Raw genomic sequence first — 10,960 nt, 5'->3', positions numbered from 1 at the left:
TGATGATGATGATGATGATTAGAATACACATTTTATCGTTTTATTTATTTTAAGTACACAAGCTTCATTTCCATGGTTTTGAGCAGGCTTCTCTGTGTTTGTTTGTTGTGAGTTTTGTGTGTTTTTAGGGAGTTTTAGAATTTCCTGATTTATTTTTTATTCATTTTTGGTTGTTTGTATTTTTGTTTTGTTTTTTTTTTCTTTTGCCTCAAAAGAGTCCAAGATTTTCTCCCAAATCCACCACTGCCTTCTCACTGCCTTCTTGGCCAGATCTGTGCTCCTCTCCTGCACGTGTCTGACATGGAACAGATCATCGTGTAGGAAAAATAGTTCAGCGTTCAGCGTTCCTCTGCATCTCTGGACTGAAGCTAATCGTTTTCTCCTAAGCCTGTGTAATTAATGGACATTTCTACATTCTGTGAAGTTTTCACATACCTACTCGTTATAAAACCTCCAGGCTGTCGACCCACATCACCTTTATAAATATATTATTATTATTTACAATTATATTTATAAATATATTGTTACTCATTATTTGCGTCAACACTTAAGGGAAAATTCTTTCTGCAGCACAATAGCAGCCTGTGAAAGGAGGGGAACCGGCCCAAATTATAGATCAATGTTGCAGAGCAAAACCAAATAAACAATTTAGTAAACTGCAGTAGACGCTGATTAACAGATACCATCTGTTTGTCCTGAAGGGAGCATTCGGACTCGGAAAATTAGGGAATGGAATGGATTTCTTCAAGTGCGTCAGAAGCTCTGCTATTCCGGGCCACCCTCATGCACAAAGCCTTTTTGCCGAGATACTGAAGATCTTTCGCCCAGAAGCGTATGTTCATGTCAGGGCTGAACTCATGGCTTTAAAAAAAAAAATCATGTGTGATACAGTGAGAGGAAATTAGTGTTCAGACGCGTCTGTTTTTTTATTTTTATTTAATTTACTTCCAGTGTACCCATTCACTTCAGATTTAAACACAGACGGTCGTGATATGATATGAATGCTGCAAAATAATGCTTTTGTGCAAATTAAATAACACTCAAATGGAAAAAGCTCCAGAGCCACGGCAAAGACCTTAAACATCCCAGTCAGTACAACCGGTTCGATAAAATGCAGGTGGAAAGTTCAGAGAAAATACAACAAATCATCACCAGACACTTTCACCACACAAGGACGGTCAGAAAGAAACCAGCAGTCATTTGAAAGGAGTTGCAGGATGACCTGAAAGCAGCAGCAACAACCGTTACACAGAGAACGATAAATCTTTGGCAATAAACATTTGAAATCGTGTTTAGAGAAAGAAAGTTAGGCTCCAGCCACTTTAATAGGAACTTGATGTTGATTCTAAGATTCCTGTTCTTGGCTGCAGGACTGGAACCCAACATGGTCTTCTCTCCTGCTGAGATGCTTTTCTGCTCACCACGGTTGTAAAGAGTGATTACATGCGTTACTATATCCTTCCTGGCAGCTCAAACTGCTCAGTCTGTCCATTTTCTGATCTCTGACCTGCTCTTATCAACAAGGCATTTGTTTCCACCCACAGAACTATCACTCACTCACTCACTCAACTAAGTGTTTTTTTGTTTTTCGCACCATTCTGTCTGTATAAACTCTGTGTGTGAAAACCCCAGGAGGAGATCAGCAGTTTCTGAAATACTCAGACCAAAAGTACTCATCTGGCTCAAACCAACACCCATACCGCAGTGAAAGAAAGAAAGTCACACTTCACTGTGAGATCACAGTTTTTCCCGTTCTGATGTTTGAACATCGTGAACATTAACTGAAGCTCTTGATTTGTATCTGCATCATTTTATGCATCAAGGGATCTAATTAGAGAATTGCATCAAACAGCAGGTGGATGTACTGTAGGGGTATTCCTAATAAAGTGGCACTACAGTGAAGCGCGGTGGTGGTAGCATCATGATATGCAGCTACTTCTCTGCCAACAGTACTGGGGGATTACACGTCATTGAATGAAACGTGAATGGAGCGATGTAGTGGGATACTAGAGGCGAATTTAATCTCACACACCGGCCAAGAAAGTGAATCCTGTGAGAAGATGAACATTTCAACAAAACAACAACCGCAAACATCCAGCCTAGATAACTCAAGAAGGCCTTGCATGGCCTCCTGACCCGAGTCACATTGAAAATTTATGGATGATTTTGAAACTGTGAGTCGATCAGAGGCATCAACTCCCATATCTTGTATCTTGAAAACCAACAGCTTTGCATCAAAGTACGTTTAAACGCTTCAGTGTTTGGCAACAACAGGATCTGTGTTGGAGCCACTATGTTAATGAAATCATTCAGAAAAGGTTACATTACCGACGCGAGTACAGGAAGACTAATCTACTTAAGGACATGGGGATCGCTGTTTACTGCAGTAAGATTTGTCCGGTGCTAGAGTACGCATCACCGGTCTGGAGTAGCATCCCGAAATACCTCACAGAGGAAATACAACAAGTGCAGGATCACTGTATGGGCATAATTGGCATCCCAAAGACAAGTCTTGCAAGTCTGGAGGAAGGAAGAGATGAGATTACCATACGTGAGCTTGAAAGAATTATAAAGGACCCGAACCATCCAAATCACATGGCGGCCCACAAGTACACAACTAGGAAGAAAAGTTGTCTCATAATACCATTATCAGGAACTCAAAACTCTATTATCTATTTTTAGAATCAAATTCTATGATCTAAAAGAGTCAATAGAGTTTGAACTCTATTACCTTTTTTTGAATATGTATTTCTCCAACTTTGATGTTTTTTGTTGTAAATTCACCGTATATTTTTTTCAAGATGAATGAATGAAGTTATTATTATTATTATTATGATTATTGTTATTATTATTATTATCTCACCCGGGACAGAGTCCACCAGGGGGCGAGGTATTGTTTTCGGTCAGCTTTCTTTGTTTCTTTGTTTTTTTTGTAAATGATATTACGGGGGGGCGGCATGGTGGTGTAGTGGTTAGCGCTGTCGCCTCACAGCAAGAAGGTCCGGGTTCGAGCCCCGTGGCCGGCAAGGGCCTTTCTGTGCGGAGTTTGCATGTTCTCCCCGTGTCCGCGTGGGTTTCCTCCGGGTGCTCCGGTTTCCCCCACAGTCCAAAGACATGCAGGTTAGGTTAACTGGTGACTCTAAATTGAGCGTAGGTGTGAATGTGAGTGTGAATGGTTGTCTGTGTCTATGTGTCAGCCCTGTGATGACCTGGCGACTTGTCCAGGGTGTACCCCGCCTTTCGCCCGTAGTCAGCTGGGATAGGCTCCAGCTTGCCTGCGACCCTGTAGAACAGGATAAAGCAGCTAGAGATAATGAGATGAGATGAGATATTATGGGAAAACTGCTGGATCAATCTTCATGCAACTTTCAGGATAGATGGGCATTGGTCTCAAATAGAACCTCCAACATTTTGAAGGTCATCCGGTCGGTCAAGATCACCAAAAAGGTCAAAATCATTTTTGCTGTGTCTACTGCCTCATATAGAGACGCTAGCCACTACGTCATCGTGCTGTAAGAATGTAAGGGTGTAACAATCGCGTACTGTGTATGCACATACACATGTTCCAATTAAAATGGCTGGTGAGTGTATACAATTCGGTTCACCGTTCAGAATAAATGGACTAGACTAAAGAAATCGCTTTCAGACATGTTTATGCTTATTACAGAGGGAAAGTCCGTTCCACTGAGCTCTAGCGGCGGGCCATTTCCGGGAAATAAGAGTTTGGGTCATGACGACAGCGTGTATGTCAGCCTCGGTTCGGAGGTTTCAGTTTCAAAAACTGTAAGAGGTAAGAGTAGAATAATATACAACCCCGATTCCAAAAAAGTTGGGACAAAGTACAAATTGTAAATAAAAACGGAATGCAATGATGTGGAAGTTTCAAAATTCCATATTTTATTCAGAATAGAACATAGATGACATATCAAATGTTTAAACTGAGAAAATGTATTATGCACTGTAGATGATGATATGTTCAAACTCTTTGCAATTTTACACTGTCGAACTCCTTTCTGATATTGCTCCACTATTTGTCGGCGCAGAATTAGGGGGATTGGTGATCCTCTTCCCATCTTTACTTCTGAGAGCCGCTGCCACTCCAAGATGCTCTTTTTATACCCAGTCATGTTAATGACCTATTGCCAATTGACCTAATGAGTTGCAATTTGGTCCTCCAGCTGTTCCTTTTTTGTACCTTTAACTTTTCCAGCCTCTTATTGCCCCTGTCCCAACTTTTTTGAGATGTGTTGCTGTCATGAAATTTCAAATGAGCCAATATTTGGCATGAAATTTCAAAATGTCTCACTTTCGACATTTGATATGTTGTCTATGTTCTATTGTGAATACAATATCAGTTTTTGAGATTTGTAAATTATTGCATTCTGTTTTTATTTGCAATTTGTACTTTGTCCCAACTTTTTTGGAATCGGGGTTGTAAAGTACAGACGCTTGGTATATTTTACTTCTGTGATTTTTAAATTGTTCATTTTTGGATTACGCTTCATTTTTGTGGCTACTGCCTCATATATGCTATAATCACTGTATGGACATGGGATCAGAAAACAATTTTATTTATAAGCAGTAGCCACATGTACCCATAGGGTACCTTTTTTTTTTTTGCGATATCTTCGTTCACATTCATCATAAGTGCTACCGGGTGAGGTTTGTTTTGCCTGGCAACACTTGTTATTATTATTATCCATCCATCCATCCATCCAAAATGGCTTATCTTGTGCAAGGTCACAGACAAGCTGGAGCCTATCCCAGCTTACTATAGGCGAGAGGCGGGGTACACCCTGGATAAGTCACCAGATCATCACAGGGCTGACACCTAGAGACAAACAACCATTCACACTCACATTCACACCTACGGTCAATTTAGAGTCACCAATTATCCTAACCTGTATGGGGGAAACCGGAGCACCTGGAGGAAACCCACAGGGAGAACTTGCAAACTCCACACAGAATGGCCCTCATCAGCCACTGGGCTCGAACCCAGAACCTTCTTGCTGTGAGGCGACAGTGCTAACCACTACACCACCGTGCCACCCCAAGTGGTTATTATTATTAAGTACTAATGTTAATTTGTGATATCGGAATATTTTCTTACTAATCAGTTTAATTTTTTTTAACCATACCTTTGTTTATCCTTATGAAGACAAACTCTTTATTTCATATTTATAATCACCAAGTCGAAAGACATCTGAAGCAGATATACAGTATGGACTGGAAGTATTTTAAATAACAAACAACAAAAGTGTCTGAAGCTGAATACCTATTTCCCTTTTCAGCAAGACATCATCCAAATATCATCATCATTTATTTAGTCATCCATTGATCTCCTCTCAGACGTTTCAAGAGATTTTCATTTCAGCCAGAAGTAGATGTGAAATATTTCACTTTGTGGATACGAAAACAAAACGAGGAAGTGGTTTCAAAAATGAATAATAACAGTAATAGTAGCTAAAATGCTTCATTTCACCTTGGTGATGAAGTGAAAGATGAGTGTGTGGTTTCGACACCTTGTACATCGAGACTACTTAGATAAAAAATATTCAATATGACTCCAAAGTCAATTACTCCAAAGGAATGCTGTATGTAGTGCAGACTGAGAGTCCGTCAGTGATGGAACACTAGAGGGCCATGTTGGAAAGAAAACTGAGGTTTCAGCTTCATCTGGGGGGAAAAGACTGAACTTTGAATCATTGAGTGGAAAAATGGAAAAAAGTGCACTGGATATTGTGTGTAATTTAATTAAAAGTGGAAGTGGTGAGTGAATATTATACCTGAATGAACATCACTTATATGTAGGCAAATATTTAAAACTAAAAATAACTGAAATTAGACAGCAGGATGTGTGTGTGTGTGTGGGGGGGGGGGGGGGGGGGGGGGTGTTAATTTTTTCCAATGTGGTCTTATGTAATTATTCTATATTTGTAATAACTTACATGTCATAGTTTATAAAGCGTTACGGTCAGTGTTCGTAATATTTCCTACACCTTACTATTTATTCATATGGAATCTAACCACACTTTCCTCATTCATGCAAATTTATACAGATTGTTGTTGTTTTTTTTAAGTAACTTTAGTGCTGAGCGTAAATGAGTGCACCCCCTTTGAAAAGTAACATTTTAAACAATATCTCGATGAAAAGACAAAGTTTAATATAACATCTGTTTAACTTATAACATGAAAGTAAGGTTAATAATATAAACTTAGATTACACATTTTTCAGTTTTACTCAAATTAGGGTGGTGCAAAAATGAGTACACCCCACAACAAAAACTACGACATCTAGTACTTTGTATGGCCTCCATGATTTTTAATGACAGCACCAAGTCTTCTAGGCATGGAATGAACAAGTTGGTGACATTTTGCAACATCAATCTTTTTCCATTCTTCAACAATGACCTCTTTTAGTGACTGGATGCTGGATGGAGAGTGATGCTCACCTTGTCTCTTCAGAATTCCCCATAGGTGTTCGATTGGGTTCAGATCAGGAGACATACTTGGCCACTGAATCACTTTCACCCTGTTCTTCTTCAGAAATCCAACAGTGGCCTTAGATGTGTGTTTAGTCATGTTGGAAAAGTGCATGACGACCAAGGGCACGGAGTGATGGTAGCATCTTCTCTTTCAGTATAGAGCAATACGTCTGTGAATTCATGATGCCATCAATGAAATGCAGCTCCCCGACACCAGCAGCCCCACATAAGGACACTGCCACCACCATGTTTCACTGTAGGTACCATGCATTTTTCTTTGTATTCCTCACCTTTGCGATGCCATACAGTTTTGAAGCCATCAGTTCCAAAAACATTTATCTTGGTCTCATCACTCATCACTGGGTGACCCAGTTTGGCTTTCTACTTCTTTAGATAACTGCAGTGAACTTGCATGCCGATTTTCTTCAACCCTTCTCTTCAGAAGACGCTCCTGTCGAGGTGTTAACTTACGTGGACGACCTGGACGTCTCTGTGAGAGGGTTGCAGTTCCATCTTTCTTAAATTTTTGTACCACTTTTGCTACAGTATTCTGACTGATAAGTAAAGCTTTGCTGATCTTCTTGTAGCCTTCACCTTTGTGTTGGAAAGAAATTATTTTCTTTGGGGAATTCTGAAGAGACAAGTTGAGCATCACTCTCCATCCAGCATCCAGTCACTAAAAGAGGTCATTGTTGAAGAATGGAAAAAGATTGATGTTGCAAAATGTCACCAACTTGTTCATTCCATGCCTAGAAGACTTAGCGCTGTCATTAAAAATCATGGAGGCCATACTGTACAAAGTACTAGATGTCATAGTTTTTGTTGTGGGGTGTACTCATTTTTGCACCACCCTAATTTGAGTAAAACTGAAAAATGTGTAATCTAAGTTATATTATTAACCTTACTTTCCCGTTATAAGTTAAACAGATGTTATATTAAACTTTGTCTTGTCAACATATTGGAAACTGTTTGTGTTCATTGAGATATTGTTTAAAATGTTACTTTTCAAAGGGGGTGTACTCATTTACGCTGAGCGCTATATATATCATGATTCTTGAGATCTGGAACCAAAGATCTAAACCTCAAATAAATTCTTTCCAAATGAAGGGTCAACGGAAAATTAATCTGGATGGAGAACCAGGGTCCAAAAATAAATGTTGAAGTTTTGTGAAACTACATTTTATTTTCAAGCTAGACATTTCAAGCTAGATTTTGATTTCATAAAATCGGTGAAATTTGGTTCCCTCTGAAATTTCTTCATTGTGATATATGTTTATTTCTGTAATATCTCAAAATATCAGGCCATTCTATGGCTGGGAAGTTATTTAATTTGAGGAGATTAAAGCAAATAATGTGCATGAAATCGCTCGCTTCGCGCAGTCAAGCAGACAGAGGAAGTCCGTGTGTGTGTGCACATGCGCAGGTTTACCTTTGACATCATTCTGTCGCTAAACGAACAGCTGATCACACCGAGGTGCTCGCTGAGCGCCGATATTTATTAGTTTGGTCCTGTGTTTCCTTTCCTTCGTATATAACATAACTTCTTTTCTTCTCGCTTTCTTTCTGTTACTGCAGTCGGTCTTTCACATTTCATTCTCACACTCACATCCTCCATTTTTCTCTCCTGTTACAAATTTTTATCCCACAATGCCTTGCGCAAACAGAGAAAGCCCACTACGTGATGGTTGCATGATGTAGTATCTTGTATTGGCTCATGGTGAAGCAGGAAAAAAAAGCAGAGAATTTAGGGCCACGTGGCCTTAAATTCATTAATTGTTCTTTTTTTTTTAAATTATAATAATAATAAAATTGGAAGTCTGTGATTCAAATTCAGTAGCTTTCAGTCCACTAAACAAACATAACTGGGTGTCGGGGTAAATTCTTTTATGATCTACACTTGAAAAATCTGAAAGGCAGTCTAGCTTCAAAATATATTTTATTCATCTGGAAAATTCACATTCGATATTCAGGAACAGAGCACGTTTCTGAGAGTTAAGTTTAGCTCACAGGTGACTTGCCTTCTTCTTTCGGTCCTCGCAGTGCACTTTGAAAAAAAAACTATGGAATGCAGATTGTGTACTTTTTAGCTGCACAGTGTAAAATGTACATTTCATCGTCACGTGTTCTCCAGTAATGACAAACAGAACATGGTGAAAACCAACTTGCTGCAGGAATTTAATTAGTTTCTGTGGACAACATAATGGACACGTACTGTATCTTGATCTGAAAACACCACGTACATCAACAAACTGGGGTGGGTTTCCTGATAACGTTGCACTTTAGGGCAAAAGAGCGAGTTTAAAGTCGCTCTTAAGCAATGAACGTTGTCTCTGTACGTGGTTTTACCAAACTCAGTCTTAGCCACTTTGCTAAAGGGGTTCTTTGAAATGCGTGTCCTCGATATAGGCATTCGTTGCTGCTAAAGACGTTCGTACTGTAGTTGCTGAAGGCATTAGTCGCGCCTAAATCCAGTTGATGAGGTCACATGGTGTTCATTTTTAACCAAAAAACAATGAAATATAAAGCGTTAAAATATATTAATGTACTGCATTGTCATTAAGCATTGCATATATCTATAATGTAGTAAAATGGTTCCAATTATTAATTACATTTTTGAACAATAACATTTTTATTCCAAGCATGTTTTTTTTTAATTAAAATGAACAAAGGTTCACTCGAAAGAATGAACCAGTAATAAGGTAAATAATTAAGTAAATGTGTTCCCTGTTCCGTTCATTTCACTGTAACTCAAACATGCAGTCAGGATTGTTTCAACTCTTGTATACAATGCCATGTTCTCCCTTTTATATATTTTACAGTTATTCCACAAAATCGAGTCGTACATGAGCTGATAGCCAATGAGACGCATAGCACCGAGTCGGCTGTAATCCATGTACGATGAGATTGAGTGGAATAACTGTTTTGTTCTCTCAACAGTGACTGATTTTGAGAAACGGAGCTTTTTTTTTTGCAAATTCGATCAATAAAAACTTTATACAAAACGTCCGACGAAATCATTTCCGCTTAGAATGTAAACAAACCAGCGGAATGACAGGAGCAATTTGTGAAAAATGTGATAATAATAATAATAATAATTATTATTATTATTATTATTATTATTATTATTATTATTCTTGAAAAAAAATTTTAAAGATATGTTCTTACCATCAAATACTTTCATTCCATATTTTGTTGCTTTTTTTGTATTTTTCAGGGTTTTGTTTTCAAGTAGAGTTTTTATTTCGTCCTTGATTGTTTCAGCAATACACGCCGCCATTTTGTTTTTCTCTACTCACAGTATATGAGCTGATATCCTTGTAGTAGAGTAGCCAATCAGAGCGCGCGATTGCTCATATCCATTGAATGTGGATAGAATAACATCTAATACGGGTTCTATAGTAACAGTTCATTCACAGGGACTTGTACAGTGGATGGGTTACACAAACAGATCTAAAATATGTTTCTATGTCATAAAGTTGTCGCTGAGGGAATGTTTTCCCCAATTTAACATTTATGGAAGGAGCGTTAGGTCTTCTGTAACTTTTCCGACATCTTTGTTGTTTGAGGTTGGCGAGGGGACGACTGTTGCGCTGCTACGGTATAACATAAGCGAGAACAGGAACTTCTCACATTTCATGGATGTTCAACAACATTAAATGCAGGGGTGTAGTGGGCGTGGTACACGGGGGTACGCCATCCACCCACTTCTCCCGAGGTGAGATTCAAAAAAAAAAAAACTGTCATTCAATGGCCTGAGTTTATACGCTCTACAGTAAGTGACACGTGCCTTTGTGCTCATCATCAATGCCCCCCCCAACCGAACGTTACGTAAAACGTAGCGACGCAAAGTAGAATGCATTCTAAACGCAGCCGAGATATTAGAATTATGTAAACGGTTGACCCCGCCATTTTAATGGCTGCATGTCATGTATTTTGTATACGAAGGTGCCTCAATCGCGCCAGACTAAATGCTTGATTTATTCGATTGGTACCTTTTATAATAAATTTCAGCCCATTGCTGGTTTGTATGCGATGTGAGTGAGTGACGTGACTTTTTTTGAACTTCTGGACACATGCTGTAGCTGTTGCCACGGCAGTAAGTAGGCTAGTAAAAATATCAAATTCCGAATGCAGCTCGGCTCAAATGAACATGAATCGAACATGAACAAAGGTGTTTGTGTATCATAATTTCCAATATTTTGGCTTCACGCCTGATAGTCCATGTTAAACCTATGCAAGGTTTATGTTGAGTTCCAGCAGCAGAGTGGTGCTGTCTACGACGATGCATTCAGAAGGAGAAGGCGAATTTGTTCCTCTTTAGCCATTTCGGCATATTTATTGGAGACAAAATAAACCGCGGCTTTTCGCCATAACAGTTGGGCTGTACTGACAAACACGAATGAAAATTGCACACATAAAAATGTCTGAAAAAAAGTGTCTTCTTATGCCCTCTTGTGTTGTTAAAAGAATGTAAC

Source organism: Neoarius graeffei, chromosome 6 (genome assembly GCF_027579695.1).
Source record: "Neoarius graeffei isolate fNeoGra1 chromosome 6, fNeoGra1.pri, whole genome shotgun sequence".
NCBI classification, from domain to species: domain Eukaryota; kingdom Metazoa; phylum Chordata; class Actinopteri; order Siluriformes; family Ariidae; genus Neoarius; species Neoarius graeffei.
Note: the sequence above shows the minus strand (reverse complement) of the source record.